This window comes from Dipodomys merriami, unplaced genomic scaffold (genome assembly GCF_024711535.1).
Source record: "Dipodomys merriami isolate MVZ:Mamm:240054 unplaced genomic scaffold, mDipMer1.0.p SCAF_22, whole genome shotgun sequence".
In the NCBI taxonomy this organism is placed as follows: Eukaryota; Metazoa; Chordata; class Mammalia; order Rodentia; family Heteromyidae; genus Dipodomys; species Dipodomys merriami.
Window position 1 is genome coordinate 15,908,322 of NW_027203604.1, and position 25,710 is coordinate 15,934,031.

General features: G+C 38.1%; 1 protein-coding gene and 1 pseudogene across 2 annotated transcripts in view; one reads left to right on the plus strand and one right to left on the minus strand.

Annotated features, from left to right (window-relative positions):
• The window catches only part of Sdk1 (sidekick cell adhesion molecule 1), an 824,227-nt gene that overhangs the window by 33,212 nt on the left and 765,305 nt on the right, over positions 1 to 25,710 (plus strand). The window lies entirely within an intron of this gene.
• On the minus strand, positions 7,840 to 9,449 carry LOC138834599 (large ribosomal subunit protein eL36-like; annotated as a pseudogene).

Below are 25,710 nucleotides of genomic sequence, written 5' to 3' on the forward strand. Positions count from 1 at the left end.
GATGTCTTCCAGAGGCAAAATGACAAATGATATTTTAAAAATATGTTCACATTATCCAATTTGATTGGAGCATTATAGTGTTATTTTGAATTATTTGAAATGAAGTAATGTATCATAAAACAGAATCAAGCTTATTTTAAGGACTACATTTATGAGCTCTTTGAACTTCCTTTTAGGCATATATATTGAGGTTGCTTTTAAATGATGATTTCATTTTAGATCATGCTAACAGCCTAGTTAAAGAGGTCTATGTTGCTTCTCTTTGTAAGCCAAGACTTACACTTGATACACAAAGGAAGGCAGTGTGATTTAAAAAACATGTAACAAGGGCTGGGAAGGTGGCTCAGTGATAGAGCGCTTGCCTTGCATGCCTGAGGCCCTGGGTTCGATTCCTCAGCACCACATAAGAAAAAAGAAAAAAGCTGGAAGTGGCGCTGTGGCTCAAGTGGTAGAGTGCTAGCCTTGAGCTGAAGAGCTGAGGGACAGCACCCAGGCCCAGAGTTCAGGCCCCATGACTGGACCCCAAAAAACACAAAAAACAAAAAAAATGTAACAATAACCTGGTTAAAATGAGCAAACAACAACAAAAGATTCTTCTCAATCCTTCTACCCAGAAATAACTAGTATTGATTTTGTTCTGTATTTTATCCAAAACATTTTAAATTTGTGTTACTATGTTTTTTCCCCCAAACAGCATACAAATAGGATGATGTGCTATTTTCCTGCTTTACTTATATGCCTTCGAGATCTTTCTGAAATTACACACATAGATCATATTTATTTTTAGCAACTCTGTAATCCATATATTCCATAACTTTCATAGTCTGTTCTTCAATTGACAGGTCTTTTGGTTGCTTTTAATTTGTAGAAGGGATCATGCATTGAACTCTGAGGCATATACAGTTTGATATTTTTTGTAAGAATATCCAAAAGGAGGTGAGCACTAGTGGTTCATGCCTATAATCCTAGCTACTTAGGAGGCTGAGATTTGAAATGGAGGCTCAAAGCCAGCATAAGCAGACAGATCTGCCAGATGCTTATCTTCAATTAGCTAGCAAAAAGCAGGTACTGGAGGCTTAACTCAAGTTGAGCACCAGCTGTGAGCAAAAACACTGAGCAAGAATGAGTCCCTGGATTCAAGCCCCCAGTACTGGCTCTGAAAAAATAAGGAAGGAAGGAAGGAAAGGAAAAGAAGGAAAGAAGAAAGAAAGGAAGGAAAGAAACTCCAAACCCAAAAGGTACATTCCTAGGAAATGATGGCTAGAAACATTTAATATGTTGAGTGATGAATTGCCTAAACAATAAATTTCATCTGTATATGTATCTCCTGTGTTCATGAACACTCTTCATCCCTTTTTTTGCTAGTGTGTGCATTATGTAGGCATTGTTTTACGCATAATGAACAATACTTTTTTCATTTAAGAGTCATTTTAAACTCAGAGTTCAAGCCCCATGACCAACAAAAAAAGTCATTTTATAATTAATAATTAATAACTTGACATTTGAAGTAACCGTTTGCATGTGTGGCTGATAATTTTTCCTTCTGCAGACTAGCCCTGGGCCTTTCGACCCCCACTCCATGTGGCACTCTTCTGACTGGGGAGGAGCAATCTTTCTTCTTTCTTCATTTGATCCCTTGGGGATAAAGCAGGCTTCTTATTTATGTAATTTTAAGCCTTTTGAGATGTAAATCATATACCATAAAGTTCTCTCAGCCTTTTAAAATCAATGCCATTGGCTTGTGGAAATTTTACTTGGAAATACTTTTTTTTTTGTTGGTCATGGGGCCTGAACTCTGGGCCTGGGTGCTGTCCCTCAGCTCTTCAGCTCAAGGCTAGCACTCTACCACTTGAGCCACTGCGCCACTTCCGGCTTTTTTCTGCTTATGCGGTGCTGAGGAATCGAACCCAGGGCCTCATGCATGCGAGGCAAGCACTCTACCCCTGAGCCACCTTCCCAGCTCAGAAATACTTTTGAAAGATCCTTTATGAAGAAAACGTATCTTTTGTAGAAAAGTATGACCTTGCAATACAATTTGCATATTTATGGGAAATACGTTATTACTTATGACACAGGTGCTAAAAGTCAATTTCTCCACTTTTGCAATTTTTAGAATATTACTTTCACATGCCTATGTTATTTTGATTAGCTTTAAATTTCTTTATGCTAAGAAGATAGTGAATAATTTATTATGCTGTTCCTTAGCATTTTCACTCAAACCTAGTGCTGTCCCATTTGAGCCATTGCTTTACTTCGAGCTTTTTGCTGGTTAATTAGAGGTAAGAGGCTCATCTACTTTCCTGCCTGCACTGGCTTTGAACTTCTACTCTCAGACCTTAGCCTCTTAAGTAGCTACAATTACAGATGTGAGCCACTGGCACCCAGGAATAGCTGATATATACATATATATATATATATATATATATATATAGAGAGAGAGAGAGAGAGAGAGAGAGAGAGAGAGAGAGAGAGAGAGAGAGAGAGAGAGAGAGAGATTGATTTAAACTATTTTGGCTACTCACAGAAAATTTAAAAAAAGTTTTATTGTGCTGGGATGTAACACAGTGGGAAAACACTTGCCTGACAAGTCCTGGGTTTGATCCCTGGTAACAAAAAATAATAGACTGAAAGAAAAAAAATATAGTTAAAAAATTTAATTCAATTATATTCATGTTTTCTGGATAAGCAATTCACAGGCCATAGCTTAGTGATAGGTGTGATTAAAGTTGTACAAATTAATCCTAGCAGGGTTCTGTCCTTTAATGTCAGTGCTGTAAATTGTTCTCACATAGTTCGTGTTATTCTGGCATTATATCTTATGTGGGTATAAATTCTTATTTTGTGGGCAAGATGGATATGGTTCAATAGAATTCAAGAACTTAAAATTGCCCTCCTTCACATTTCTAATAAGTAATAATTCTTTAAAAGTGAAGCCAAAGTGATTATAGAAGAATGATAATGGATAATGTTATCTATCTGGGAATAAAAACAAATTTTATGGCCATTTGTAATACATGTAAATGGCCTACCATTTATTTTATAAAGAATATTATAATTCCAGGCCCTAGAAAGCCTCTGCATTTCATAATTCAATTAAAGTTAGTAGAAGCTGCAATAGTTCCTAGGAATGTCATAATGTGCTGTAGGGGACAGCACTACATTTAAAGGCGCTGACATTCATCCAGTAAGGTGTTGCTATTTCCAAATAACATTCCTCCCCTCAGGAATAGATACAAGAAGTTTTTTTTTTTTGGTAAGTTTGCCAAATTTTATTTTTAAATGTGATTCTCATTATATTATTGAAGGTGCTTAAATAATCTTAACATTTAAACAGTTACTCAGTTTACTGCCTTTACATTATTACCAACTGGAGCTGAAGGCCAGGCTTCTCTGGGGAATGGGGTTAACTGTCCAGAAAAGGGCTTACACCTTTCCTGTTCACAGCCTTGCCTCAAAAGGAAGAGGCTGCAGTTTGAGGCAGTATATTTGACTTTGGCATTCACAAATATGCTGTCTGTGAATGAGTTCAGATCTCTTACCTAAGACAGCAGGAGCTAGGTTTCTTGCTTTGTTTCTGTTTCCCTGGGGATGTCTGATTCCTAATGAAGGCCAGAGTGCTCTGAGCTGATGCAGTCAGTTCTTGGCAAGAATTAGGATGTCCAGAAACTTTTGCAATATCTGGAGTGTTTTATAGATGTTCTAGGGAGTCATTGGCTATTTGGAAGGTGCATGCTAATGGTAATATGAGAGGAGCATTCCATTTTCTAAGAAGGTATTCCTTACCTTTCATAGGTGTATGTTACAATTTATTGAGGCCAAAGAAGTTTCCTTACTGCAGTTGTGGAATGCTCATTTTTTGTTCTGCCTGCCTTTAGTTGCTCTCCTACATGTCCATGTCTTTCATTATCTCTGACTTCTTGTTTGTTGGCAGTAGTTTTATTTCTTTCCGGAGGCAGCCTGGATTCTAGGGTCATCTCTAACTCATACATCAGAACTGTGAACTGCTTTGTGTCTGTGTTTAATTTGTCCTGTCAAGCATACTCAAATCCCAGCATAAACTTCCTTGCTTTCTCTGCGCTTGCTGAATGTTGAGGGTGCTTGGAAACATCTTTAGAATGATCTGCCAGGGTAGCCAGTGTTCAACATAGATAGGACACTGACTACTGATGTGGAAGCTGGTGTTCTATACCAGGCACCAGAGCCATGCTTGCTAAAAAACAATCTTACCATCCCTGAAAGCAAGACAGGTAGGCCAGGCATTCCTCTTCTCTTAGAGAAGTTTCAGTCTTAATTCAGCTGAAACATAAAAATTCACATTCTTCATGATGTGACAGAGTTTAGGACCAGTCTCAAACCTCTGTGCAAGTGAACTGGGAAGTGGCATTTATAGCTGTCCAGCCTCTACAGTTCACTTGGAGTTCACTAGATTTGAGTGAGTTAAACTACAGTATTCTCAACAAATTGTGGTTTTCAACTACAGTTGGTTCTTTGAAATTGTCCTGCCATCCTTTTACTTGTCCTAGATAGGTTGATTCTTTCATCCCTTTAAGCAGCAATTACCACCCTACTCTGACCCCTTTTGCTCTTAGCAGATGATTGGAGTCTAAGTCAGAGGGAAAAAGAAACTATTGAGTGTGAATAATTACTGTTCACTCCTTTTCTCTGTTCTATTAGCTATCAATGGTGGTAGCACCCCTGTGTGGAGTATAGGAGAGGGGAGATGGGAGACAGCAAAGTCCCTAGGAGGCTGAGGCTTGGAGAGTTGGGGTCTAGGAGGTGTGAAGAACAAGTGTGAAGAGGGACCTCAAAATATTCCTGAGGCTGTGAAAGTGACCCCCGTGAATATTTTATACCATGTAATTTCTCTTTCCTTCTTGGAAAATTTTGTTCACTTAGAATCCAGGATACCTCTCTCCCCTGACTCACTGACTCAGTACTACTGCCTGTTACTCTTGCTAAATCCAGTTCTCTGCTCAGCCAAATGTGGCTCATTTCATTCTTATTTCTTCGTTAGCAGTGTCCTCTCTAGTTTATCTCTAGCCTCAACATTCTTAGAAGTCTAAAGTCCAGTGCTTTGCATTTATCTCCTCTTACACATATCAGGCAAACTTCTCAACACTGTCTAAAACCAAATGTTGAATTTATTTTCTCAGTGGTCTTACACTTTACTTAGTAGCTCAGATCCCAAGTTACTGTCTTTTGTCCTCTTTTCTCAGATCTCTTAATCTATTTGCAAATTCTGTTATCTCTGCCTTCAGATTATACCTTTTCAGATTATTAGCCTTTTGCTGCCACCCGAGGCTATCATAGTAACAAGCTTTCCAAGTGGGGACCTAGACTTTCTTCTTAAGTTGTATATCCAGCAGCCAGATTGACATATATCTGGTCACTTTTTCCACTGCTCAATTAGAAAGTAAATCCCATTTCCTGCATTTTTTTTTCTGTGCATGGTGCCCACCTGCCACCATCCATTGGGCTCACCACAGCTGATTCTGCTTTATTTCCTCATCTACAGCAGTTGCTTTCCCAACTCATAGGATTGATGATAAAAAATAATAGCACCCTTTTATTCCGTGGTAGAATATAAGCTTTAAGAGGACAGGAACTTAATTTTGCTATTTGGATCTTTTCTTTGCTTGATACATATAGGTGCTCAAATATTTGCCTGGAAGTTACTGTCAGTGAAATTATTCTAAAGATTATAATTGGGAGATTGAAGAATTGTGAAGATTAAGAAATGGTAGTAAAATCTGCTACTGAATACTACTGCAGAGAAAGGCAAAATATGAATTAAGGGAAAAATAGAATGAATAGTAACCCAGTCATACCATTAGGAGTCAGGAAAGGGAAAAGTGTAAGTAGTGTAAAGCAGCAAAGCAAGATGGCTGAATTAAAAGTGAGTGGGCCTTGTTTGTAAACATTTGGGTAAATGCCCAAAAGTGGGATTGCTGGGTGATAGGGGAGCTCTATGTGGAGTCTTTTGAGGAACCTCCATACTACTTTCCAAAGTGGTTGAACAAGTTTACACTCCCACCAACAATGCAGTAAGGTTCCCTTCTGTCCACATCCCCTCTAGCATCTGTTGTTATTACAGTTCTTGATTTTAGCCATTCTAACTGGAGTGAGGTGGTATCTCAATGTTGTTTCAATTTGCATTTCTTTTATGGCTAGGGAGGTTAGCTACCAGCACGACTATGTTTATTGCAGCATTATTTACTATAGGTAAGATATGGAACCAACCCAGATGCCCCTCAGTAGATGAATGGATCAAGAAAATGTGGTATATATACACAATGGAATTCTATGCCTCCATCAGAAAGAATGACATTTCCCCATTTGTTAGGAAATGGAAAGGCTTGGAAAAATTATATTAAGTGAAGTAAGCCAGGCCCAAAGAAGCATACATAGGTCCCATGGTTTCCCTTATTTGCAATATCTAGTATATGTCTGAGTCAAGCAGAAAGGGTCAGATAAGGTGATGTTAGGGAAATGAACCCTAAGATATGTATTCAAATGTTTTTTTTTCTTTCATGCGATTGTTTCTAACACATTTATAAGATTATTTCTTTGTTGCTTTGTATGTCCCTCCCCCATGGTATAACCTCTGCTTTCACTGTATTTGATGTTTGTATAATTTATGGAGGGGAAGGGGAAAAACAAGTTGTTTAAATAGGGATACAGGTGGACCCATTGCAACAATGAGATGTTATGTCCAAAACAAACTTTACAACTTTCATGCAGGGGTGGGGGGGGGTGGGTGGGCCAGGGGAGGATGGGAAGGGGAAACAAAGGAGGAGGTTACAATGCTTGATAAGAAATGTACTCATTATCTTGCTCATGTAATTGTAACTCCTCTGTACAGTATTTTCACAATTAAAAAAAATTGAGTGGGCCAAAAACTTCACATTTCCCCCATTTCTCTCTCTCTCTCTCTCTCCCTCTCTCTCTCTCTCTCTCTCTCTCTCTTTCTCTCCCTCTCCCTCTCCCTCCCTCTCCCTCTCCCTCTCTCCCTCTCCCTCTTCCTCTCTCTCCCTTCCTCTCCCTCTCTCCTCTTTTCTTTTTCCTCCCTCTCTCCCTCCCTCTCTCTTTCTCTCCCTTCCTTCCTTCCTTCTTGAGCCACACCTCTAACCCACTTCCTGTTGTTTTCAAAATGGAGTAGATCTATTTCTCCTCTTTTCCTTGTATAATTCAAAATTCCTGGTCTTAGTATAACCAGCTAAGGATGATACTGAAAGATGGAAAAAGAAATGGACAGTATAGAAACTGGGAGCTTGAGAAATGACAAGATGGTAAGTTACCTGGAATTCTTTATTGTCTCACTCTGGTGCAGGGTGCTGCAGAATCTTCATCTCTAAACTGCCAGCAGGCACAGGAAAAAACCAAACACCTCAAGAAGAGTTCCCTTTCACAAAAGAAAGGGAAGGGTGATCCAACAAAAGAAAACTAGTCAATATTTGTTGTGTTCCTGCCAAACACCAGGAGAACTCTCCTATCTTTGGTAGCCATTGAAAGCAGGCAGCACATGCCAGGCTGACATCCCTAAGTTGGAGTCCTTCCTTCCTTCCTTCCTTCCTTCCTTCCTTCCTCTCTCCCTCCCTCCCTCCCTCCCTCCCTCCCTCCCTCCCTCCTCCTTCCTTCCTTCCTTCCTTCCTTCCTTCCTTCCTTCCTTCCCTCCCTCCCTCCCTCCCTCCCTCCCTCCCTCCCTCCCTCCCTCCCTCCCTTCTCTCCTCCCTCCCCTTTTCCTTCCCCTTCCCCTTTCCCCCTCTCTCTCCTTCCCTCCCCCACCTCTCTTTTTTGGCAGGAGAGGGGGAGAGGTTTATTCAGGGACAGCTGGGAGCCTCAGTCCTTCTTTGTGGCTGCCTTCCTTAGGGTGATCAGCATGCTGCTCAGCTCCTCTGCTTCCTAGTGGTGAGGATGTGCATTTCCACCTTAAACATTTTTATTTTATTGTAAAGATGCTGTATAGAGGGGTTAGTTATATGAGTAAGGTAATGAGTACATTTCTTGTTGAACATAGTGACTCCCTCTTTTGTTTTCCTACTATCTCTTCCCTCCCCCCTCTGCTCCCCCCCACCGAGCAAAGTTGTAAAGATCATTTCCAATATAGTGTCTTGTGAGTATCATTGTTGCAATGGGTCATCCTGAGTCCTTGTTTCAGCATTTTATTATTCCCCTTCCCAAATTAGATAAATGTATATGCAAGATGCAGGGTACCAAAATTAAATACAGTGACAACAGGGGATATACAATAGGGGGAAGAACATACAAAAGAAACAAAAATCACATGGTACATTAAAAACAACAACAAAGACCTCGTGTCCATATCTTAGGGTTCTTTTTGCTTAGCACCATCTTATACGGTCATATGTATATAGCTTTTGAGCTTTTCTGCTCATCTGATAAGATTATCCTAGACATAAACTAGTTATTTCGAAAAAGGGAAACCATGAGACCTATATTTCTTTGGGTCTGGCTTACTTCACTTAATATGATTTTTTCCCATGTTTCCATTTCCTAACAAATGAGACAATGTCATTCTTTCTAATGGAAGCATAGAATTCCATATTGTGTGTGTGTGTGTGTGTGTGTGTGTGTGTGTGTGTGTGTGTGTGTGTGTGTGTGTGTGTGTGTGTGTCCCACATTCATCTACTGAGGGGCATCTGGGTTGGTTCCATATCTTAGCTCTGGTGAATAATGCTGCAATAAACATAGTTGTTCTGGTAGCTTTAGTATGGCCTTGTTTATGATCATTTGGGTAAATGCTCAGAAGTGGGATTGCTGGGTCATAGGGGGTACTCTATGTGGAGTGTTTTGAGGAACCTCCATATTGCTTTCCAAAGTAGTTGAACAAGTTTACACTCCCGCCAACAGTACAGTAGGGTTCCCTTTTGGCCACATCCTTTGGCTTCTGTTGTTATTATATATTTTTTTGATTATAGCCATTCTAACTGGGGTGAGGTGGAATCTTAATGTTGTTTTGATTTGCATTTCTTTTGTGGCCAGAGAAGTCGAGCATTTCCCAGAAATGAACCCACAGACTTACAGCTACCTAATCTTTGATAAGGGAGCCAAAAAAATAGTATGGAAAAAAGACAGCCTCTTTAGTAAATGATGCTGGCAAAATTGGTTAAGCACCTGTAGAAAACTACCTTATATATCACCCTGCACCAGAATCAACCACTTTTTTTTTTTTGTTTTAAAACCTGTCCTCCTTTGATGAACTGGAGAGCCTGTTTGCCTTTGGACACCTTAAGCAGCTCCATGGCAGGCTGCTGCTCATAAGGGATGAAGCCACACACTTTGAAATCATGTTCCCAATGAACTAGGTGTGCTTGGTAAGGCGCCCATGGTGGTGGTGGTGGCTATGGTTGGGCCTGGGCTTGGTCATGTTCTTTGGTCCCTTTGTGGCCCTTGTGGAGGCCCACTACCATGGGGTAGCACAGAGCCATGGCTGCTGCTCTCCAGTGGCTGCTGTGATGGAAGGCCTTTCGTTTCCTATCTAGCAGAAGCAGTTCCATTTCCCTATCAGGTTCCATTTGTTTGCTACTACCAAACCGAGAGCTGCTCTTCCACTCAACATCTGGCAGAAGAGATGATGCCCCAACTTTTCATTTCGTTTCATTTTTGATTGCAACCACCTATACAACTGGAAGTTGCAATTAGTAGCTCATTACTATCTCACTCAATCCTTTAATCCAGACCCATCTGCCCTCCCTCTGGGAAGGTAAACCTCCATACCTACTGGAAGGGGGACTGAGTTGGCACTCTTTGTCCCTTTCCATCTGTGGCATAAATGAAGCCCATTGAGGCATGAGCTTCTGTTCCCATTATATAGCACCAAAGTGGTATGGCTTAGTCTTTGTGCTTCACCCTTCCTGGTGGTAGTGTGGCTCAAGGAGAGACCAATCTTCCTAGTTGGAGATAACAGACATGGTGAATTGGGGCCCCACTTCTGCTGGGAGGGTGTCAGTGAGCTGAATTTTCATCCTGTCTATATGCAATGTTGCAGTGTGAGTCAGCACCTCCCTTTTCTAGGGTGATTCTGGGAAGGGAGGGCCTAGCAAGCCATGCAGTATACCAGTTCTGGATGTTACACCTGGGGAACATTCACCTGGTAGCAGGGGAACTGCCTGATGATGGGATTTGGTGTCTCTTTTAACACCAGAAATGTATGGGATGCAATTAAATTACCCCTCAAAAACCAGGGAAACCACTCAAATGAGACAGAATAGTCAAGGGACACCAACACTGAGATTTATCCAACATGGATTTAAAGTAGCCATAATAACAATGTTAACTAGCTGTTACAAATTTTCTTGAAACAAACAAGTAGTTAGAAACTTTAGCCAAAAAGTAGAGTTTATAGTTAAGAATTGGAAGAAGTAACAGAATTGACAAAAAATTAGCTACCATTTACACTAACTTGTTTCATAAGCTCAATAGTAGAGTGATAATGATGGAGGTCAACAAAATTGAATAATAGCAATTAGAATTTAAAAACAGATAATGGGAGGAACAGATGATATATTGAAAAAGAAATATTAGTCTCATAGACCGTTGGGCCAGTAAGAAAAGAACTAACATTCATGTCCTTGCAGTTACAGAAGGAAAGGATAGCAAGTGGAACCAGGAAAATAACTGAGGAACTAGTCTTTCACCCCTCAGGGATGAAGGAAGGGGAAACCTTTGACAAAGTAAACTGAGAATTTAGTGCCAGCAAACAGATTCTGAAAGGTTAGGAAAAAACAGCTGAAACCAAAGATAAGACAACAAATATTAGGCCAGGGTAATTCTCTAAATAGGTAGATGATAACAGAAGGAGGCTTTGAACTTCAGAAAATAAAGAATAATAAGTATGTAGAAGCAGTGATCAACTATCTTCATAGGTTTCTTAAGCCATATTTGATGGTCCAAGCTAAAATTATAATGCAAATATGAGGTGCTAAATATATGCAGAGGAAATAGTTCAGATAATTATACTTAACAGTGGAGTGTGTTAGGGACTAAAGTAGAAGTGTGTTCTTTTATACTTGTAGTGATAAAGTGGTGATACCAGTAGGTGTGAAAAGTTATACAGTAAAAAGCACTTAAATAGTTTACATAACTCACAGAAAGGTAAGAGGAGAAACACAATTAAATAGTAGAGTTAGGGCCTTAATACTAACATAGTTGGTCCCATACTTACTATGGTTCAATTTGAGATTTTTAAATTTTGTGATAGTGTGAAAGCATATTCATACTGCCTTTTGCTTTCAGTACAATATTCAGTAAATTATCTTTAGATATTCAGCACCCAGTTATAAAATAGGCTTTGTGTTAGGTGATTTTTGCCCAGCTGTAAGTTAATATAAATGTTCTGAGCACTTTTTAGGTAAGCTAACTATATTAAGTGCACTTTGACTTAACAGTATTTCAACTTATAATGAGTTTATCACGATGTCACAAGTCAAGGTACATCTGCAATTGCCTTAAATATGGCTTATTTGAATGTACAATTTAAAGGCTAGATTTTGGAATGGACAAAAAATGTTCTAAAATTATACTGTTTATCAGAAATTCATTTCAATACAGTAACACAGGTTGATTGTATAAGATGGAAAATGATATATCCTGGAAACATTAATAAAAAAGCAGAGTTTCCATATTAATGTCAGAAAAATGCATTTCAGAACCAAGGAAAGTACTAGAGACTGACGTTACATAGTGGAAAGATCAACCCATTAGGAGACAACAATCCTACATGTATATGTAAAAATCAATATCAAAGTATATGAAGCAACAACCAATAAGGTGTAAAAAGGAAAAGTAGATATTCTTTAGGTATATGAAGCTAAATCTAATAGCTCAGATAAAAGATTAGCAGCTTCAACACTCCCAACTGATTAGACTACAAGACAGGAAGTCAGCAAGAATATGGGAGAGTTTGCACAGTATCTAATTGATAAATTTGGGACACTCCAAAACACTTCCCCAAACAGCAGAGTGTACTGTTGTTTCAACTGTCTACCATGTCAACCTAATCATTATTCAGGGCTATGAAACCTAAAATATATGAAACAATTGAAATCCTACAGAATATTTCTGATATATCAGTGGAATCAAACTAAAACCAATGACAACAAGAAAATCTTAAAACACTTGAAGATTAAGTAACAATTTATAAACCATCTACAGGTCAAACTGTCCACAGGAAAAACTTAAACATATAAAAATGAAAAGTCAATATATCAAATATGTGGGATGTAGTTTGAAACAGTTCCAGGAGGGAAATTTATAACACTAAATGATTTCATTTAGAAAGAGGAAAGGTTTCAAATCAATCACAGCTTCAATTAAGAAACCAGAAAAAGAGCAAGACAAACCTAGAACAAGCAGAATGAAGGGAAGAGCAGAAGTCAGAGAGAAAAAGCTCATCAAAGGCTGGCTCTTTCTAAAGGGCACTAAAATTAGTGTAATGCTAACAAGACTGACACCAATGTGGTAAAGAATGAAATAGATGAGATTGCCACAGGTCCTGCAGCTGTTAGAATAAGGCATTTCTATGAATAACTTTAATGTCTTCAATTTTAGTTTTCAGCAAAACTTAACCCTACCAAAACTCAACCAAGATGAGATAGATAACCTGAAAAGTGCCATTTCCACTAGAGAATTTGAATTCTTAATTTCAAAGTTCTTGGAAAAAAAACTTTCTGGGCCCAGATTGGTTTCACTGGAGACCTTACCAATACCTAAGGAAGAATTAACACCAATTTTATACAGTCTGTTCCAGAAGATGAAGGTTTACATATTCATTTTATAAATCTAGTCTTAATCTAAGAGCAAAATCAAAGACAGAAACAAAAGTATCAGAATTTTTCATGAGTTTAGAAGCAAAAATCCTCAAAAAATTATCATATGTAAAAGTACTCACACAATTCCAAAAGGGCTTAGTCCCAACATGCAAGGCTGGCTGAAGATATGAAAATAATTTTAACCTATCATTTTTCAGCATGATAAAAAAGACCTTTATGATCTATCTATTGGTTGATTCCACAAAAGCATTTTACACTCAACATTGATAATTAAAAACTTAGAAAATGAAAATTTTCTCAACTAGGTAGAAAACATCTCCTTAAGCCTTCTTTCAGTTAAGACCACAGTGATGAAAAATGCAAGTTTTTTTTGTCAGTTTAGGAACTAGACCTGATGTGTAAATCTATCTTTGTTGTGCTGTGGATACTAGTATTGGAAGTTTTAGACACTGCAGTAAAGGAAAGAAAATGATTAAAAAGCATACCATAAAAAGGAAAAAAGAAGTCCCAGTTTCTGGATTGCACAGTTATAGTGAAAAGGTAAAACAAATTATTTACCAATTGGAGCTGGGATGGCAAATAGAAAGGAGAATGATGATGATTTAAGTACTTCATATACATGTGTGAAAACAGAGCAATGAAAATCTATTGAAATGAGGGGGATGATTGAGGTAGAGGAAATGATAGTGAATTTGATAAGACCATTTAAGCATGTATGGATATATCACAGAGAGACTGTACAACTGTGTGTGTGTGTGTGTGTACACATGTATGGGAAATTTAGGAAGAATATCCTTTAATATATGAACTCAATACAGTAACTGCACATAAAAGCAAACAGTTACTTTTTATATTTTAATAAGAAAAGATATGGATAATGAAATTAACACAGTACTTTGATCACTTGTGCCAAAGACCGTGAAGCACTGGTATAAGCTCCAACATAGTATCTTTGTGCTGAAAATTACAAAATGCTGACAGATCATGGTACCTAAATAACATTGACATATGTTGTGTTCATATACTAGAGGGTTTACCAATTCCCCCCAAATTATACAATTTATTAAATTCCTATGAAATCCTATGTAGTCATAGGTAAAGTTACTAAAGAATGTTTGCATGGGAAGGCACAAGCTGCTGAATAGCTAAAACAATTCTTTAAAATTGAATGATTAGAATAACTGAAGATATAAAGACCTTTTCTATACACATAATAATTAAGATGGTGTGGTATTGGCAGAGCAGAGAGACCTATAGGTCAATGCAATGGAATAATCAAGAAGTGCACAGAATGCCTAATTTTGACAAAGATGCAAAAAGGTTGAAAATAGGAAGGTAGATTATTTTTCAATATAGGATGACAGGACAACCTGACATCCTTAGACAAAATAATGAGCCTAGAGCTAAACTTTATCCTTTGAAAAACATGAAATCAAAATAGATCATATTTAAGTGGAAAACTTATACAAATCTTAGGAAAATATGAAACATTGTCAGGGTCTCAGATTATTCAATGAGTTCTTAGTCTTGACACCAAAAGCACAATCCATAAAAGGAAAAAAAAGATAACATGGAAACCATTACACTGAAGAACTTTGACTTCTTGAAAGACCACACTTAGAGAAGGAAAGGGCAAGCTTCAGACAAGTAGAAAATATTTGCACATTACCCAAAAGACTAGAATCTAGAATGTAGAAAGAACTGTCTAAACTTAATATCATGAAACATTGTAAAATGTACAAAAGACACCAACAGATATTTCTCTGAAGAGAACATGTAAGTTGGCAAATAGGAATGGAAAAGATGTTCAGTATCATTAGCTATTAGGTAAATAAAAATTAAAGTCATAGACAGAAGCCATTGGTAAATGACTAAAGTTAAAAATAGTAGCACTATGTGTTTCTAACGCATTTATAAGATTATTTCTTTGTTGCTTTGTATGTCCCTCCCCCACAGTGTAACCCCCGCTTTCACTATATTTGATGTCAGTATAACATGTGGAGGAGATGGGGACAAACAAGTCGTTTAAGGATTCAGGTGGACCTGTTGCAACAATGAGAAGTACAAAATGTCATGTCAAAACCAGCTTTACAATGTCGGTGTGGGGGGGGGAGGGGGGTATAATTGGGTGGGGGGAGGGGGGTAAAATTGGGTGGGGGGAGGGGGAGGCGGGGAAGGGAAGTGAAGGGTAAACAAAGGAGGAGGCTGCAATGCTTGGTAAGAAATGTATGCATTATCCTGCCCATGTAATTGTAGCCCCTCTGTACAGTATGTTCTCAAATAAAATAAAATACAATTAAAAAAAAATAGTAGCACTACTAGAGAGGATGCAGAAGAACAGCACCACTCATTCATGGTTTGTGGTAATACAAGATAGTATAGCCACTCTAGTAAACAGTTTGGCAGCTTCTAACAAAACTAAACAGTTGCCATTCTAACCCAGCAGACAGACACTTAGATAATTATCCCAGGTAAATTAAATAATCACATAAAAACCTGAACACAAATGTTCATAGGATCTCCTACCCTGGAAACAGCACAGAAATCCCTCAGTACATGCCTAGATGATCTTCAGCATCCCTATGTCATGATTATTACAGTAAAAAGGACTGGAGTCTTAATACATCTAATATGTTGATGAGTATCCAGGCTGAGTGACAAAAAAACCTATTTCAAAAGGTTACATACTGTATGATTTTACCTACATATTCTGAAAAAAAAACTTTAGAAAAGGAGAACTGATTCTTTGTTTCTACTGGCTCAGTAGAGGATGAAGGTGTCAAGGATGGTCGGTCTTTTAATCTTTAATTTTTTATTATTATGAAGGTGAGATACAGAGGGATTACAGTTACATAAGTCAGGTAACAAATACATTTCTTTTTGGACAATGTCACCCCTTCTTTTGCTCAGTCCCAGTATTTCCCTCCCATCCCCACCCACAAGTTTTATAGCCCATTTTCAACGTAGTGTGTGATTTTTGAAAGGGGGCTCTGGGGATACTTGTGACTGACATGTTCTGGGCCTTGATGGCTGATGTCAATAACCTGAAAGAGGTATTGCATGATAGCTATTCAATGTGAGGCCAGCTTGGGAAATCTGGCCAAGGATAAGTGGAATCTCTTGGAAATATTTCTTCCAACTGCATGTGAATTTACAACTATCTCATAACAAAACTTTTGCTTCAAAATGTGAATAGATTAAATTGTATTATTAAAAGAGAAGACTGGCAGTTGCTTTAAAAAGTACAGCTGACTTACAAGTCACACTTCAATTGTTAAGATGAAAATAAAAGAGATTAGTAAAAAGATTCCATATAAACAAACACAAAGAAAACAAAAATGGCAACATATTAGATTACTTGAAACTCTAGTTCAAGGCCTGAAATATTATTACAGTGAGCATTATTGCTAAAGAGCACCATTTATGAAGAGAATGTAACAGGAAGAGATGTAGACACTACTAAATCACTTCTTTGAGAAATGCATTAAAAAACTAGAAATAAAGATACCTCTTTTAATAAAAAAAATTAGGTAGATCAAACAACACAATAAAAAGAATGTCTCCTGCCAAGCTTACAGAGCACAGTGAAAACCACATACAGGGGAAAATATGTAGACATCAATGCCTTGTAAAAATACAAAACAACACAAGCATCCCCAACATAGCCATTAAAAATGTTTTAATTGTAAAATACACATAGCATCTTTCCCTTCTCAACCATTTTCAGGTATACAGTTCAGTAGTGTTAAGTGCATTCGCGATCTCTAGAACTCCTTTTATTTTACAACACTAACCTCTGTCTAAAGCTCAGGAGCAACTGCTTCTATGTTTTAGTAGTATGACATCTAAGAAAATTCTTCTTAAGTAGTATTAGTTACTAGCTTTCAGCAGTGTGTCTTCTATTTCAAGATGTGCTTTAGTTATATTATAATAGGAGCTTAAAAGAGGAATTGTAGGAACTTTTTATTTCCAAGCTGAATAAAAATGTGACAGCTTCTCTTGTTATCATAAATAGAAAGATGAACTTGCAGCAAACATTAGAACTACATCATGGTCTGAGAATAGATGGATATTGTGTCCTCGTTCGTTTTGTGTCTGGACTGAATATAATAGCATGATGGAAGCACCTTCTGGTCTGATAGACCTGGACCCTATCTGATATATAAGTTTGACTTAAAATATATGTGTTGTACAAATGTGCTTGCTAGTACAGTGCTATGAGTGTGAAGATGAAAATCCAACCATCCCAGAAAATGATGCATGGTCAGTTCTAGATAGTGATGTATGTGGTCACTGCAAGTTAGACCCTTATGATATGAAGAGCTGCTTTATTGAAGGTCCATGTGGGTCAGAAATTAACTGACTAGCAAGGTGGTACTCAGAGGCACTGCTTTGTAATAGAAATAGACTGAAGTAGTGCTCCTCTGATATTGACTGATATTTTTTTTTGTCTGTCGTGGGGCTTGAATTCTGGGCCTGGACCCTGGCCTTGAGCTTTTCAGCTCAAGGTGAGCCCTCTTCTACTTGAGCCACAGGGCCACTTCTGGTTTTCTGGTGGTTAATTGGAGATAAGAATCTCATGGACTTTCCTGCCCGGCTGTCTTCGTACTGGGATTCTTAGATCTTAGCCTCCAGAGTAGCTATGATTACAGGCATGAGCCACTGGTACTCAGCTTGACTGATACTTTGTTACAGATTCAAAAATATATTTTTATAAGCTGTGTACATATGGTAAACTTGAAGTATGTCTGAAGAATTTTGGGGCTCTGTGGAATAGGAATTGTTTATTACCTCACTGTAGTATGTGGAAAGAATGTCAGTAGGAACTGTGGTTTGGAACTTTAGGGTTTTATTTTGATTGATGAGTTGTATAGTGCAGACCCTTCTGCTGATCTAGTCTACTCTGGTTTTTGTAGGAGCTGACTTGTTTGAGTTGAAGTGTTTCCAGTTTAAATATCTTAACTTCAAAAGAACATACTGACTAAAGAAAGATGCTGGGGCATAACATATGCTAAGAAACAAATGAGATTAAAAAGAGATGGTGCCAACTTTCTAATTTATGATAAACATTCCACATAAATAAACTGAAGTAGCTGTGAATTTTTCAGAGACTAGATTTTTGTGGGAAAAAAATCACAAGAAGCCCATAGTAATTAGTGTTGTAAAACAATTGAAGCAGTATAGGTTTGTTTGTTTTGGTAGTGTTCTGGGTTGAACTCAAGACCTTGGGCTTATAAGGCAAGTGCTTTACCATTTGAGCAATTCCCTCAGCTCCTTCTGCTTTTGTTTTTAATAGGGTTTCACATTTATGCCTACAACTAACACAACCCCTGATTCTCTTTCTTATGCTTCTCTGGCAGTTGGGATAACAGGTGCAGGCTGTCACTCCTACCTTTTATTAATTGAAAGGGAGTCTTAAAAACTTTTTGGCAGGACTTGCCTTCAACTTTGAGCCTCCCAGTCTCTGCCTCTCAAGTAACTAGGATTACAGACACAAATCCAGCCCTTAAGTATATTTTACTTTCCACATGTTTACAAAAAAACATGATATGCAATCAATTATTTAAAATAGCAAACATCCTCAATAACATGATTTTTTGTTTTTCCAGAAAATTATTCTTGATTTGAATACAAAGTTTGGTAATCTTTCTTATCTATGCTTGTGATATCTGCCCAAATTCCAGGTTGGGGCCACCACCCTCTTAAAATTTTTCAGCATTAAGAGTTTGGCTTGACTATGCCTTTCCTGTTTCAATGTTTCTAATCAAGTGACCCTGTGCTATGAAATTTGAGAATTTCTTTCATATTACATATCTTATGGCAGTAGCTTTCAGTTTGTTAGGGTGAAAATTATGCTGTTGGGGTCATAAACGATGGGCTCCTATGACATCCTACCATTCTTAGGTTGTTAGAACTATATTCATCACATACTATAGTTCTCTAGCTCTTGTTTTCTCTTACTCTTTTAGATATACTAATTGGAACCATTCTTTTAACAAGCTCATTGTTTGATTTTTTTTTTTTTTGGTCCTGGAGCTTGTACTCTGGGCCTAAGTGCTGCCCCTCACCTCTTCAGTTCAAGGCAAGTGCTCTACCATTTGAACCACAGTGCCACTTCCAGTTTTTTTTTTGTGGTTAATTGGAGATACAAGTCTCATGGACTTTCCTGCCTGGGCTGGCTTTGAACCATGATCCTTAGATCTCAGCCTCCTGAGTAGCTAGGATTATAGGCATAAGCCACCAGTGCCTGGCTTCTGGTATTTTTTTAGACAGGTTTGGGATTTAATTTTTTAAGATGTAGACTTTCAGTTTTTAAAATTGCCACCTTGGGTACCTATACTCTTCTGCTTTAAAAATTTCAGGAGTCTCTTGTCTTCAGAACTAAGATCAAACTCTTGGACATGCAGGATAGAGTTGACTCTGGGCGAGCTGTGGATACAAGTAAGGGGAAAGTGAGTCCTGCCATATTACTTACAGTTCAGTCTCTGAGGCTGCTGCTAGTGTGTGAGGACTTTATAGCACACTGTGGAATGTCACCTGGGTTACCAGAGCTCTAGTAGGTCTTCATCAGAGGCTGCTTAACTGGCTTCTACTTTCTTCTGTGGCTCTATCTTATTCTCTCTTCTTCTACCATTTACATCTATAATCTTGTCTTAGGAAACTGAAGTTCTCCAAATGAATCAAACTCTCTGGTATCAGTAATGACAGTGATCAGAAGTAACATTTATTAAACCTAAATTTATGCCATATGCTGTACATTCATGATCTTGTTTAATTAACACAGCCAGAATTTGAGAGTTGGTGCAGTTTCTATCCTTGTCAGACAAGAATGAGAAGATTGGGGCATAGAGTTAAGTGGGTTGTTCAAGATCATACAGCTTTGAAGTTGAGGACCTAGGATTTGAACCCAGATTATGATGATTGGTCTCAGCTGACATTTTTTTTCTTTCCAAGTTTAATTTTTGAAAACCAGTTACCAGCATTTTAAAAAATTTGTAGAAGTTTTTCTCTTTTTATAATGATGGAAACAGAAGTTACCTTTTGAGTATAAATTGCTGCCTTGCGGAGATGACTTCTCTGTCTATCTCTCTCTGGTGTTAGGGTTCAAACTCAAGGCCTCTTGCATGCTAGGCTGGTATTTCCTTAAGAAACACCCCCTTGTCCTGGGAAGGTCTTATAAAATAGTCTTTGGCTATCTAAAACTCTGTATTCTGTAATGTGTGGCCAGACTCACACTGTAAGGACCTAAGTATTGTTCCTTTCCCCAAACCCTATTGAAAGAAGTTACTTTTAGACTATTTTCTTTTAAATGAAACTCAAACTGAATACTACATAGGTGTCTAAGGATGTCAAAGGCTAGATTTCTAGCAGATAAGAGGTGAATGGAAGACTAGACTTTCTGTGAGGCAGGCAGGCAGAACATAGAGTCTGAGCAGTGGGGTGTCTTGGCTATGCTTTGTGTCTTCCAGTAGTTCTGAAGCATAAAAACTCACAGAAGACTCAATATTAGTGAAACAGACTTTTTAAGAAAGGAGAACTCTGGAATAGAATGATTAAGCCACACCCAGGAAAGACAGTTAGAAGTGAAGTATGGACAAATACTAAAGGAACTCATGGATAAGAATGTTAAAATGGTGAAAGAAAGGAAGGGCAGCGAGACAGATGTGATGAAGACTGACTTATTCCTCCTCTAATGAAGAAAATAAATGAGTTTTGTTTCACACAGACAAATGTGCAGTTATTGTTGCTGTCTTAGGGACTTTGTGATCTTTGTGACTTTGGGATATGTGCCCACGCTGTTCTCTCTACTTGCTTTGTGTTGTCTCCTGAATCCAGATGTTAGCCTGTTAATTTGTCCTTGTCTTCACAGACTGTTTAGGTGTCTCTTCCTTCAAGAATTCCTTTCCACCTGCAAAAACTAGAAACATTTTTTGTTCTGTATTCCTAACAGCAGTTAGGAAAAGCATTTAACATAAATCTCCTTGGAGCAGTATAAACATAGGTTAAAGAGCATAATTATTATGCATTGGGAATTTTTTTTGTTTATACAGGGAGATTTAGATTTCTAGAGACCTTTGAGGACTGATGTACTATCAGCCATTCTGAGACAGTGAGAAAGAAAGCTGTGTACTCTACACACACAGGGCAATAGAGAAGTGGTAACTGCCAAGAGTGGAGGCATTAAGAGGGTGCCAGATATGGGGACGCTTTGGGCACTACTTTCTCTGACACTATCAAAGGTACCTGGTGAAGCAGGAGCAAAACAGCTTTCCTTCTTTAAGTGCCAGGGCCACATGTGTCCCAAGCCACTGGGCCCACATGCTCTGTCCAACATGTCCATATAGTCCGTATTTTCAGACTCTTGTTAGTTGATTTTTGCCAGGTTCTTTAGGGCCATCAGCGAATCAAATCTACTAGAATGATATTTCCCTGTAGTTTGGTTTTTAATTTTGTTCTGAATTTAGTTTCTATTCCTAAATGATTTTACAAGTTTTTTTGCCTTCCCTGTGCTCCCAGAAGAAGTTATGTACTTTTGAAACTCTTGGGTACCATTTTAGTAAATGAAGAATTCAGATCATTGGATGGTGCCTCAGTGGCCTGAAGGAGTTAATACAGATTTATTAAGTACTACTTTTAATTCCTGGGGAATAACTTAGGTTTTAGAGTGTGGCTTATGTAGCCAGTTTTTCCCCTATTTTTTTCTTTTAGAAGTGAGCCCCTTGAAAACAATGGAGGTTGAACTTAAATATAAAAATTCTGCTTTATAAATACGTGAATACATGTAAGTTTAAATAATAGATGGAATATTGTTTTAGAGACCTTGATATCCAAGTATATGGTTCCATAGAGCTTTCCATTACTCAGGATGCATAGAGTTTAGTTCTATACTCTTGATTCATTTCCCCCACACCACCGTTCCACTTCTACAAAAGACACATCACTTTTCAACAAATCTCAAAATTTCACTTCACTTAAGCACATTCACACATTTACTTTGTTTTTGTGGGGCATCATTTGCTTTGTAGGAGGTAGATTTCCACACAGTTAAGGGTGGGGAAATGGCAGATGACAGTGATTTATGCCCACTGACAATAATTTGGAATTGACTATACAAGTAAGCTACAATTCTGCATGGAAGCTAATGAATTTTTAAAATTTGCTTTGATTAAAAGACGATTTTAGGAAGTGGTGCTGTGGCTCAAGTGGTAGAGCACTTACCTTGAGCTGAAGAGCTGAGGGATAGTGCCTTAAGCCCAGAGTTCAAGCCTCACGACTGACAAAAAAAAAAAAAAAAAAAAAAAAAAAGATTTAGACTCTACTTGATGAAATCCTGTGTAACCTGTAAATACGGTGGGGTTACTGAAGTATGTTAAAGGCAAGGGGTGTTTGGATCCCAAGAGACCTTGGTAGGTCACTTCTTATCTCTAAAGTAGATATGATGTTTATATCTCTATATTTATTGCTCTGATAGCACATTGGTCATGGCCCTTATGTGTTCATGCATAACCCAGGTATATACTGCTTGGGCTTGCTTCTAGTCCTCACTACCAGTCAGTGATATGGGCATAGGCAATTTAACCTCTTCAATTCAACTTTCTTCACTTGTAAACTGGAATAATACTAGTTCCTAACTTGAAGTGGTTATGGATGTATGTAAATGCTCAATGAATGTGAGGTATTTTTATATTCATTGTTAGCACTTTTTTTTAGTAGATCAAATAGAACAAATGATATAAAGTGATATAGAGTGCCTGGAACATGGTGGCATCTAGCAAATGGGATAGCAATTGCTATTGGTAATTACATACAACTCATTTGCAGAACTCCAGTTTATAGGTACAGGTATGATAAAGCACTCCTCTGAAATACTTAGATGCTCTTGTTTCTCCTTTCATTAGACTCTGTACTCTCTCCCAGTTTTGGCACATGCCACTGTAGAGTAATGGCTTGCTTGCTCTTTCTTATTTTTTGCCCTTGCAGTAGTTTTTCAGGATGAACTTCAGTTTTGTCATTTTCTTCATTTCTCTTCTGTATCTCTGCCCTTGCTTTTTTTGTTTTTGTTTTTGGTACTAGGCTTTGAACTAAGTACTATAGTATATAATGGATCTAAGAAGAAATATATACCCACCAGAAGACACACTATTTAGATGCACATGTCACAAAAGAAATTGTCATTTAAAAATGAACTTGGAGAAATAAAAATTAAACAATATCCATGCCTGTGGAGTCATTATATACTGGGTAGGGCATCCACTGGCTGGCCAGTTCCTATAGTAGAAATGTGTACAATGTGGATTTCTGAAACCAGGAAATCACTCCTCTGTAATTCCACATTTATTGCACATTTGTTTAGTTATTACTAGTTCACCACTGCATTTCATGTATTGTGGCTGATGTTGACCAGAATAGTTCAGTCTTCATTCAGTCTTTTTGATAGTTATTTATTTTCTTGGCCCAGACTACTAGTCTGTGAGGCAGTGGTAATAACCAGGTAATTGTATCCCCGTGATTGCTCAACTTTTACTTATAAAGTCATTGGGCATGTCACATTACTACATTTTGTATGTATTTGTTCATTTCTCATTAATCATATAGTGCAATGTTTTTTTTCCCCCCAAACTTAAAAGGTTATTAAGACTTTACTAATCAGTTATCCTTCCCCTCACACTATAAATGGAAGACACTGTTGCTGAGAAATTTGGCATCAACTAGTGTTTATTTTGGGCTAGGTTTTTAACAGATTTATGACATTTTACTTAATAATATCTGGCTAGCACAGGATTAGTACTTAGATTATCAGAAGTGTTGAAAGTAGAAGGATGAAATAAATTTAGTAACAGGTTAGTAACTGCTTTAAATCCCATTTGTTCTGGGAGTGTCTTCCTATTGATTTTAGTGGTTAGCTTTGTACCTCCAAATTGGTTAATCAGAGAGAGAGAGAGAGAGAGAGAGAGAGAGAGAGAGAGAGAGAGAGAGAGAGAGAGAGAGAGAGAGAGAGAGAGAGAGAGAGAGAGAGAGAGAGAGAGAGAGAGAGAGAGAGAGAATATGTGTGTTGATATTATTATTTGAAGTCAGGCCTTTAGCTGTCACTTGGATGGCTTGCCCATGGGAGGCACTCTACTACTTGAGCCACATTAGCACTCTAGCCCAGAGTTTTTGCTGGTGGTTTTGGAGATTGAGTTTCCAGGACTTTTCTGCCCTCAAGACAGTCTGGATTTTGAACCAAAATTCTTTGATTTCCGCCTCCTGAGTTGCTGGGAACCACCAGTGCTTGACTAGATAGGTCAGTCAAGACCAGATGGCAGTTGTGTCAAAATTTTGTAGAGATTTTATGTCCTAGGTTTTGCTATCAGCTAAAAATTTGATAATTTATTAATTGGAAAGGAAAAATAAAAATTAAAAGGGCTTTATAATACCACATATTACCTTGAAGAGAAGTACTATTAAAGAGATAGGAAACACAAAAAGCGTAAAGCATGGTAATGAGAATTTCAAGTGTTAGAGATTACAATAACTGTAAATAGACTAGATCATTTAGTTAAAGGACACAGATGATCAGATTTGATATCAGCAACAACAAAACTCTGGATTTACAAGAAAAATATACTGAACACAGGCTACAGGAAGCAGAATACAGGAAGCAGATTGTATTTTAGCCTTTTTTTGGGGGGGAGGAGGTCCGGTTGTGGGGCCTGAACTCTGGGCCTGGGTGCTGTCCCTCAGCTCTTCAGCTCAAGGCTAGCACTCTACCACTTGAGCCACAGTGCCACTTCCGGCTTTTTTCTTTTTTCTTATATGGTGTTGAGGAATTGAACCCAGGGCCTCATGCATGCAAGGCAAGCGCTCTACCACTGAGCCAACTTCCCAGCCCCTATTTTAGCCTTATTCTAATTGAAAGAGAGTGAGATTATATTGTAATCAGACAAAATACATATCAAGGCAAAACACATTAGTAAAGATGATTAGTGCACAATAGACAGAAACTTGCCCATCCAGAAGCATAGGTACAAAAAGCCACCTTAGAATTAGAAGGAAAACAGAGACAAATCTACAATCCTGGTGAGAAACTTGTGGACAGAAAATTCAGAAGACTGAAGGGAGGAGGCTGAGTTTAAGTAACCTCACATCCATCCTGGTGCCTTGCTGGATGGAGGGGGGCTTTCTACCTCAGCTCTGTAAAGCCTTGAAGTGAGAGAGGCCATTCATTGAAATGCAGATATCATGCTATTTAGCCTTAGGAGAGCCTTGCACTGAGAGTGCTGGCCTTTGGCTTCCCTTAAATGGTTTGATTCCCTTGCCTTTGAGTAGCCTCTAAGTATACCCTTAAATTGAAAGTCTAAGCTGACCCCTGAGCTACTTCCATAGATGGGCAGTTATGCTTGTACCTGAGCTTTTGTTAGGGCTTGGTCTCTACCTCAAGCATGTGGTTTTTGTGTCAAGAAACAAACTTTACAATTTTGGCAGGGGGTGGGAGAGGATGGGAGGGCAGGGATGGTAAGGGGAAACAAAGGAGGCGGCAACAATGCTTGATAAGAAACGTACTCATTACCTTGCTCATGTAATTGTAACCCCTCCTATGGTATTTTCACAATAAAAAACTTAATTAAAAAATAAAATAAAATAACCGAAATGCAAAAAAAAAAAAAAAAAAAGCTTTGTATAAGCTCTATTCTGTCTAAGCTGCTAGTCTTTGAGATAGGAGTCCTCATCAATTCTCTAATAAAGACTCCCAGTTTGACCCCTCAAAATGTGGCTTTTTTGTTTTCTTGTGACTGAGATTTACTGAACAGCAGAGGGGGTGTCTGAGATTCCAGTAAGTGAGATTCCAGTGTCAAGGGGGGTACTTAGATTTCTTGAAGTCATTTCGCAACTGAGATTTTCTGTACAACTGTATAAGATCTAAAGAACATGACTCATT